The following is a 10,915-nucleotide window of genomic DNA, read 5'->3' on the forward strand; positions in this document are numbered from 1 at the left end:
TAAATTGTGTTCCCATCACAATTTCTGGGTCCGGGGGCCCAAGAGCCTGTTAGCCTGTCTGAAAGAGTTGACAGTAGAGCAGGCTGACACACCCAGTCGACTATGTGCCACACATACCCGTGTACCCACATTAAACCTCAGCTATATATTCGCTGGCAGAAATCTCTAATAAACTCTTGACTGATATTTGTATTCTTTTGATTTCTCTTTCTGTTTTCTTTCTCAATCCCCTCTTTTTCCCAAGGTTTTTTCTTTTTATGATTTCTCTCTGTTTTGTTGTTGTTGTTGTATTTTTTCGCTGGGCTGCAAAAAGCCCTGCACAGGACTAATAAGCCACTTTTGGACAAAACAGCAGCTGGTAATGCAATGTCAACTTGTATTTTGTTTTTGTGGTTGTATACAATGACGATTAAGAGTAGCTTATAATGCTGTAATAATGTGTTTCACCAAGCAGCATAGACTTGCAGTATAAATCTCCAAAGTCCCATTTTTTTTTTCTTCTTTTTGAAGTGGTCCTTTAGCAATAGCAGTAGTGACACATTATGTAAACAACTCAATCCATAGAACTGTACTACTGGCAACATAATTCCTGTACTGGCCTCACGTGTGTATACAAACAGCCAGAAACAGCAGCTGGACTCTCAGTTTGACAAGCTCCAGCCTCTGGTAATAGGACAGCGACACGCCCATGAAAATGACAGAAACTGTAGATTCCAGTGGCAAACCTGCTTCTACAGACAACTGGAGCCTTAAGATGGCAGTAATTTAAAGGATTGATGCAAACAAGCAAGAAGCTTTATGACAGAACGCTGGCATGTTTTACTCGATGCCTATTTTTTGATCTCACTGGACAAGCACTGCTGCCTTGCTTCCCCTGACAGAACACTACTACTGTATATGAACAATGGGTCAAGCTTCCAAAAAGCCGTTGGTTTTCTCACTCTGTGACTGCAGTAAGCACTTTTCTGATGGAGTTTATATCTCAGCAACTTGTTTCAAGTCTAATTAAATGAAAATTGAATGTATTTTTATAAATTATACTCTCCACTGTAGTCATAATAAAGGATAAATCAGGGTATGCTTGACTGACAAGTGACCAGCCAGTGAAGTGCTGTGCTCCTTTTCATCAAACCAGAATTTAATTCTCAGCTTGATGTTTCACAACAGAACTAACCAGAGGATGAGGTCATGGTGGTCACAGTTATCTCTTCCAGTTTCTGTCCATCCTAAAAAGGATTCTGAGTATAGATATCTATGAAGTATGATGATATTCATTTTCTGCAGTCTGAGCACACCTATGAAAAACTTGGAGGTTTGGAAGCAGAGTTTTCTTTGGGATAATAATAGCATGGCTATTGACCTTTGCAACTTCAGACACCTATTACATCGTGTCATTATCGCATCTTCTTGCACTCTCTTATTCCTTAGTATTGTCACCTGGCTCGAGTATTATTTCATTAATTCTAGGGAGTCAGACAAATTATATGCATAATGACAGTAGATAGATACAATTTCTTTTGCAGACTTTCTGGAAACTCAACTGATATTTGCTTTGCTTTTAGTTGGAGTCTTCACTGCTGTATCTACGTTACATCACAGACATCAACTGAAATTAGCTCCATGAATCTGCATCACCAAATGTTTGGCATCAGGTAGAAACTCGAAATGAAAATTACAAAGTTTATGTGACACTTTTGGCAGCGAGACTTGCAGGCATTTCGACTGCCTGTCTTACCGTTTGCTTCTCTCCCTCATCTTCTTCACATAAATATATTTTGTTTACTTTCACACTCTCACAGTCGCACACATACATACGCGCAGAACAGTGGTGTCATTTGTGAGAGTTGCTGTTGTCTGGCTGTCGCAAACCCAGTGCTGGGCCTGCTGTTTGGGAGAAAAACCTGCATTGGGCAGATCCTATTTAGAAAGATTAAAAACCCCATGTCCAGCTGTCTACATCAATCCATGCACTGTCTCTCTGACGGTCCCACCAGATACACCCCTGCTCTGTTGTATACTTGCCCCTGTTTCTCTCTATCCCACATCCATCTTAATTTATTCGCGTGGATTATCTTCTCTGTTGCTCTGTCTCCACTCTTGCTTATTCTCCATATCATCTTTATTTTTGCTGCCGTTTCCCTGCAAGACTATAATTTAGTGCTTGAAGCAAGGAGCTGCTGTCACAGTGGTTCTAGCTGTTGAATTAGATTAAGGGGAGCACAACAAATGCTGGTGGGGATGAGTTGGCTTTTCTCAGCAGCGTGGCACTGTAAGCCTTTTTTCCCTGAAAGACTGCAGAGATGCACAAGTGGTGTGGCTTTCAAGGTACATGGAGATATAGGTGACTAAACTGTTTTTCTTTTGTCTTGCGGATGACACATCGAGACTTACATGAATGATAATACATGATTCGTTTCTCCATGAAGCAACAGGAAAATGGGATGAACAGGCCCGTGCTGTGTTACTGAAGAGATTTCGATGCAAGAAAATAACATGTACGCAACAAATGGCTTTGCACCAGAATTAAGATGGAAATAGTTTGAGACCCCAGAAGGAAGCATAAATTCAGCTATTTGTTTTTTTTAACACTGTGTGAAAACCTTATTGGATTGGACATGGCGGCTCAGCTGTGAGTGTGTCTGTGTGCGTAGTTGTGCACTTGGGTTTTCACATGTGTCCGCTTGTATGGCTCAAAGCACTCAAGCGTGCATGAATGCGTAACTGTACATGTAGTGTGCATTTTGAATATGATTGTTGTGTATGTGAGATTGGGGAAGATTGAGAGCATGGCAGAGAGACATTCATTAGTAGCTCTGACCCAAGGCTGAATCCCTGATGATGCCAGAGAGCCCAGTAATGGTCCTGTACCTCCCCCTCTATCCTTTAGCCTTTATTTTCTTCCTTTTTCTAATCCATGGTTCTCCACCAATCCTTCACTCTATCACTTTATCACATCCACGTCATGTGCAGGAAATAGCAGGTGCTGAAAATTGAAAAAAGATGAAGATGCAGATATTAATGTCTGCAATGTTAAATGGCCTATCCTAGTTGATTAAAAATAGGCTTGGTGTTCTGTGTTATCCATCCATCCTCCAGCTTGTCTGGGGGAACACACTGGAGAGATTACATCTCTCGCCTGGCCAGGGTATGCTTTGGCGTTCCCCCGGACAAGCTGGAGGAGGTGTTATGGTTAATTGTGCTTAATTAAAAATTACACATATCTGACTCATGCTGTTAATTTGTCTTAATTTGTCAATGCTTCCGATTCTTAGTGGTTATATCATACAGCAAATAGATAGAAGCATAAAATCCATTAAAAGAAAACAAGAGTTTTTTGTGTATTTTGTGTGTCTGATTTTGCCTTGTTGCTGTTGTTCACACAATAGTGTTAATGTTGTGTCATTGCAGCTAACAGGTGGAGGAAAAATAGTCAAGTGCAAAAAATAGTGCAAAAAGTGTAGAGTGACAAATAAAGGCGATGTTGTGGTGGAGGAACAGATCAAACACAGGTTGTTCATGAAAAAGACTTGGAATTCTGTCCAATACGAGACCAAAAGGAAATGTGGAATATTATTTTAAGAATGAATGGACATTTTATCCATGCATTGTCTTCCATTTATTCAAAGTGAAGCCACAGTGGCAGCAGGCTAAGCAGGGTGTTCCACATGTCCTTCTTGCTGGTTACACTTCCAGTTCCTCCAGGGGAGAATCCCAAAGCATTCCCAGGCCAGATAAGATATATATCTCTCTCCCGTTCTGGGTCTACTGCAGGCTTTCATACCAGTTAGGGGTGCCTGGAAAATCTCCAAAGGGAGGCGCCCAGGAGGCATCTTAAGCAGATGCCCTAACCAGCTTCTTTCATCGAGTCACGTTTTTAGGATGGGGACAAATATTTTCACATTTTAGCTGCTCGTTAACGTAAATAATCTAATCAGCCAATCGCATAATAATAATAACTTTCATTGTATAGGATTTCTCAAAAAACACAAGTACACATTAGAGATAAATACACATGTTCATACATACAGACACATAATCAACCATACAGTCAGACATTCATTACAACATACACGCACACATACAGGCAAATAGTTGCAAACTATAGCCAAAAATAAAGGGCTAAAGCTAACCTGTAAAATAAGTTTTCAGCAGCAATTTAAAACAAATAACAGAATCAGCTGTTATAGCTGCATCTAAATGCATTTAGGCGTGTAGACATGACAAAGATCACTTGCTGAATTTCAAACTGAGCCAAATCAGCAAAATGAGGAAGAAAGGCGAGTCAAGTGAATTTGAACATGGCATGGTTTTTGGTGGGGAGATGTATGGTCGGAGTATTTCGGAAACTGCTGATCTGCTGAGATTTTCCCACACAACCATCTCTAAGGTGAAAATGCCTTGTTGATGTCACTAGTAACTCAAATTCATTACAACCAAGGTATGCAGAAGAGAATCTCTGAACACACAACGCGTGAAACCTTGAAGCAGATGTGCTGCGGCAGTAGAAGACCACACCGAGTGACTCTCCTGTCAGTTAAGAATGGGAAACTGAGACTATGATTTTAACAGGCTCACCAAAGCTAGAAAATAGAAGCCTGAAAAGTTTTGCCTTCAATTTTGGCTCAGTTCAACTTTACATTTCCATCAACATAAACCCTTCTTTTAATCACATATTTTAAAAGCACTACTAGTTTGGCTTTCTGCTGAATTCATGACACTATGACATCACAAATAACTGGGCAGTTACAGTGATGCTCCTAAGCCATCACTCACCACGACATTGTAGAGACAACATTTGGATGGATGGACAGACAGACGACCTAGAAAGGCTCCATCATCAGGTCAGGAGTTAGTCTCCATGGGTTGTCCACATGTGAGGGTAGTGAGATGGTGGAGTGTACCACAGGCGTCAGAAAATAGATGACAGAAAATGAAAGAGAAAAAGTGGGGTGTGTGCACAAGAATGAGGCTTCTCCTGTCCTGGCTCTAATGGTTCAAATGAGGCTGGGGAAGAGGATGCTGTGTATGTGTGTGTGTGTGGTGGGAGAGAGAGAGATAGTCAAGACGTGGAAGAGTATAGGATGAAGGGGTCTAGGCAGAGCAGAGCTAAGTGACTCAGGCTAGGCACCATATGAGCTGGCAGCTTGTCACATCCCAGCCCGTCACAGAGCGACTGGATAGCAGAGGCTGTTTCGCCACAGAGCAGCTCCAATCACTTCAAACTCTCACACATGTGGTTTAGATGATTTCATTTTTAAATGTTATTTTTTCATTTATTTATTTAATTTCATTAAAAAAGAATCACAGTAAAATCAGAATAGTGTGGAAGACATGCTACAATCACTGGATTCAACTGAGGAGAAATTATTCTGAGTCTGAGCAAATCTTTCATTTGTTGAACGTCAAAAGCTGCATTGCAGGCACACACACACACACACACACACCTATATATATGTGTGTGTGTGTGTGTTAATATGGAAATACGGCTGTGATAAAACACAAGAGCATCAAACTTTGAGAAAAAAAGTTCTGACCATATTCAGTGAGCTCATGCCTTTTTATACCACCCCCTTTGCTGTAACATCAGTTTCCTCTGGTTGGCTGCAGCTCACCTGGCTTCCACAAACAGGACCAGATGCTTAAAACCAAGCAGGCTCCAAAGGTAAATTGTCAGCCAAACTTACCAAAATATATTATAAAAATTTATTCTTGACTGAAAATATAAACTTTTCAAATCCATCAATACATGTTTAAGTGCCAGTCTGATCAGGATCGGGAGAAAGGACAGGAGGAACAAGAAGCAGGATGTGTCTGATGTCTCGATAAATACACTACGATCAGTACCTTCTTACCATAGGACATTTAGCCTTTCAGTTACCTGAAGTGTAAAACAGTGTCTCAGTTGGTTTGTATTATTATGTGTACACGGCTATGGAAACTGTTTTTGTGGTGCAGTTAATTAGCAACACTGGTCTTCTGTTGGTATGCAAACTATTAACTAGTCTAGCTATGATTATGATAATAACATGCCCATGCTATGATGCTACTCACAGCTTGCTGTTCTGAATCCTCAAATATTTTTGCTTTTTAATAATGATACCTGTTCTTCTGTTCATTTGAGCTAATGAATAATAATAATCACAATGCAGCATCAACATAGATTTTGACATGCAGCTCTGATCAAGACGATTACATGAAGTTTAAACTTGGAACTAGAAAGAAAGGTGATTTAAGGGACTTTGAATGGGGCATGGTTGTTAGTATCAGACAAGATGCTCCGAGTAAACTGCTGATATACCTATACATCCATGTCTAGGGTTTACAGAGAATGATCCAGAAATACAAAATATCCAGTGAGCGGCAGTTCTGTGGGGGAAAATCCTTTATTAATGCCAGAGGTCAGAGGCTGATAGGAAACTTATAGCTAATAGGAAGGCAGGAAGTACCGAGGACTGACTCAAGACTTTGTGGACTGGTGCCAGCTGAACTACCTCCAGATCAACGCCAGTAAAACCAAGGAGCTGGTTGTAGACTTCCGCAGGCACAAACATCCTCCACTGCAACCACTGAACATCAAAGGTATGGACATTGAGGCTGTGGACAGCTACAGGTACCTTGGTGTTCATCTGAACAACAGACTGGACTGGACTCATAACTCAGAAGCCCTCTACAGGAAAGGGCAGAGCAGGCTGTACCTGCTGCGGAGACTCAGATCGTTTGGAGTGGAGGGCCCACTCCTGAAGACCTTCTATGACTCTGTGGTGGCCTCAGCCATTTTTTATGGTGTGGTCTGCTGGGGCGGCAGCATCTCTGCTGGGGACAGGAAGAGACTGAACAGGCTGATCCGAAGGGCCAGCTCTGTTCTAGGATGCCCTCTGGACCCAGTGGAGGTGGTGAGTGACAGGAGAATGGCAGCTAAGCTGTCATCCCTGTTGGACAACATCTCCCACCCCATGCAGGAGACTCTGACAGCACTGAGCAGCTCCTTCAGTGGGAGACTGCGGCACCCACGGTGTGGGACGGAGAGATTTCGCAGGTCTTTCCTCCCCACTGCTGTCAGACTCCACAACAAAGACTTTAACTGATCAAACACACACATCCACAAATGTGCAATAACACTAATGTGCAATAATCTTTTCTGGCATCGTTGTATTTTTACTCAGTTGTATATAGCATTTGTATTCTATTTTTATCTTATTGTATATTTTATTCTATTTCATTCTACTGTATATAGTATTTTATTTTATTCTATTCTGTACAGTTGTGTACTGTATTTATTCTTATTGTATTCTAATTTTTGCTTCATAACTTTTGCACTGTCCACTTCCTGCTGTGACAAAACAAATTTCCCACGTGTGGGACTAATAAAGGTTATCTTATCTTATCTTAGGAATAACTCCAATACCCACACGTTACAACCACATATGCAGGAGAGCATCGCTGAATGCACAACATGTCAGAGCTTGGGCTACAACAAGACAACAAGACCACACCAAGTACCAGTCATGTCAGCTAAGAACAGGAAATTCAGGCTACAACTCAAACCGGCTGACCATACTTGGATAATAGAAGTTTAAATCACATCACATTCAGGTAGTGGGGTCAGAATTTATTGTAAACAACCCAAAGGCACGGGTCCATCCTGCCATCTATCAAGGGTTCAAAGGCTGGTGGTGTAATGGTGTTGGGGATATTTTCTTGGGTTAACCAAACCAACTGACTATCAGTGCGACAGACTCACAACCCGATCAGGCTTTACTTCAGCTCTCACCCTATGAGTAAGACACACTTGGTGTGGTGTGGTGTGGCTTGCTAATGTTGTCTGTGAAATTCGGTGTCTTGTGCTTTCAATGCCTCTTTCTGCAGCCTTTTAAGACAAGCACACACTGTTTACACTGCCGTCTTCAGCACGCGCTTCATTGTCTCTCATTGGAATATTCATGCCAATTAAAACCCTGCTCCTAAAAATAGACTACTATGATTATGTTGGCAGGGAGCAGAGATCCTGAATGAAAATTAGCTGTGTATTAATAATAAGATGGGAGCAGAACATACAGTTTATCCCTACATTAAGTTATTCATTTAAGTTGGGCTTGTTGTTACTGCTCAGACGGCTGCTCAGAAGGTGAACTCATAGCACTTCAGAAGCAACTAATTGAAAACTCTACTCAGGCTTTCATCAAAATGGAAAATGGCTGTTTCTCAATTAAGTTAAGGGGATTATGTGTGTGTCTATGTGCATGTGCGTGTGTGTTTTGATGAATTGCATTGAATTTCTGTTAATTCCCCAAAAAGAAAATTCTCCAAAACACGATTATGAGACACCCTGAAATGACAGAACAAGATAGATGGTCATGTGCTGGCTGTGTTTTACAAATCTGGTATATGTATGAGACAAAATGTTTCAATTTTGAAAACATAAAAAAATAGTTTTCAATAGAACTGAAGGAGAATTTCTGAACACAGCAAACTCAAGTTAAAGCAAAAAGGAACCCACAGTAGCACCATCTGAACGGAGATCACTAGATTCCTTTTGACCTAAATTACTGAACTCACATTGAATATGTCTATGTGCTAAAAAAAAAAAAAAAAAAAAAACCCTACCAAAATATACAATACCTATTTATTAGACAGAGTGAAGAGTAAAGATGGATCATTTGCCATTTTATAGGAAAAAGTTTTTGTTGAATGTGTGTTTTCGGGTAAGGTGATAAGGTAATATTATCCCAGCATTATCAGACTAATTTGTTGCACATTCTTAGCACTTCAGTCACTGGATATCTCATTTCAGATAATCTCTTTCTGCTCCACTTCTGCTTTTTTTCTATTGCCTTTCACCTGGAAGTGTGAATATTAATACTGCAACATATCTAATGTGCTTAAACCTGTAAAACCCTATGAGTGTGTTAGGGTTTCTCTTTGAATTCCTGGAACGGCAGTGTTTTAGGCAAACAGAGAATGTTGCATATGAGGTTGTTTTTATTATATAGTATTGAAGGTTTATTTTAAGACTACCAGTCTGTCTGGGTTCCTTACAGAGAATTTTATTGTTGTATTGTTTTTGACCAGGGAACAATAAAAATTATTGCGAACTTGTGCAATGAATTTGCAAATTTGCTTTTGAATTGGGTGCGTCAAAGATGGGAAACATGGTCTTAGGTTACTAACAGTCAGTTAATATCTTCAGGGCAGCTTTGGTGCATCAACACAGATTCTGCAATCAGTCTGCAATCAGTCTGCTATCAGGCAATTACATGCAATGTGGTCAACTGTCATAAATTGATAAAAAATACATTGAAAATCTGTTTCCATCTGCATACACAGAAACTCACATTAAATAGAAATGACTACTTACATTTAGTCCAGCCAAACCTCACCGATTTAAAACTTTCCACCACAAATAATAGTGTAGTTGCTGTAGTTGCCTCCCATAAATTGACCTGTGCAATTGAAACTGTTGGTCATAGTAACTTTTTGCGATCTGTCGCTGAAATGCAGAAACATTCAAAAATGACTTTTTTACATTAAGTGAAATATTTTCATGTCATTTATCTCATAGCCTTTATAATACAACAGTGTTCAAAAAGTCTATACAAAATGAACTCTGTGCAATACTGAAGAACTGAAGAAAACTTGAAACCAGCAACAAAGACCATAAACTGGAAAATGTATTGTTGGTGACACAAATCAAGTAAGAAGTAGGGTTGCTCTCCTGTATTCCAGTATATGGTCAGACTTCTTACTGATTGTGCATTTACTCCCTTCACATTTAGACACTTCAGACTCTTTTTAATCAGAGTGCAGCATCGAGTCAGTTAAACCTCTGGGATGTTGATCTGGTCTGTTAAGTAGCAGAGTAAGCTGTTGATCGGTTTCAGATGCTTTGGACATTTTTACCCACTTCACCTTTTCTGACTGTTTTTCACTATTTTTGCATTTGGCTAGGCTCAGTGTCACTACTGGTAAAATGAGGCGATACCTGGACCCTACAGGGGTTGCACATGTAGTCCAACTCCTCGAGGATGGGACATCAGTACAAATGATTGCCACATTTGCTGTATCTCCCTGCACAGTCTCACAAACATGGAGGAGATTCCAGCAGACAGGTTGTTACTCTAGGAGAGCTGGCTTTGGACTTGCCATCTGCTCCTTTATGCAAGGAGAAACAGCTGCCAGAGCCTGCTAAGCACCTCAGATTGGCAAGAAGGCCCGACATACTTTAGTGGTCCCTGTGCTCGCTGCCTGACAACGTGGAGCCCCACTGGCATTTGCCATAGAATACCACAATTGGCAGGTCCACTACTGGCACCTTATGCATTTAACCGATGTGAGCAAGTCAAACCTAGCATGTGACAGATGCCAAAGTGTCTGAAGAAGCTGTCGAGAACATTATGCTGCATGTATCATTGTTCAGCTCTGGGTGTTGGGTCAGTGATGATCTGGGGAGGTATATCCATGGAGGGGCACACAGACCTCTATAGGTTAGGTAACAGCACCATGACTGCCATCAGGTATCAGGATGAAATCCTTGGACCCACTGTCATACCCTACACTGGTGCAGTGGGCCCTGGGTTCCTCTTGGTGCACATCAATGCATGGCCTCATGTGGCGAGAATACGCAAGCAGTTCCTGGGGGATGAATGGTCACAGAATGGTCCCCACACTCACCTGACCTAAATCCAACAAAACACCTCCGGGACATTATGTTTTGATCCATCCAGCGCCTCCAGGTTGCACATCAGACTGTCCAGGAGTGATGATCTGGTCCAGACCTGAGAGGAGATCACCCAGGACACCATCCGTCGTCTCATTAGGGTCATGCTCAGATGTTGTTAGGCATGCATTCAAGCATGAGGGGGAATACAAACTGAGTATCATTTTGAACTGCTGCAATGAAATTTACCACATCATTTTT

Source organism: Neolamprologus brichardi, chromosome 12 (assembly GCF_056152115.1).
Source record: "Neolamprologus brichardi isolate AB-2024 chromosome 12, ASM5615211v1, whole genome shotgun sequence".
Classification (NCBI taxonomy): Eukaryota; Metazoa; Chordata; class Actinopteri; order Cichliformes; family Cichlidae; genus Neolamprologus; species Neolamprologus brichardi.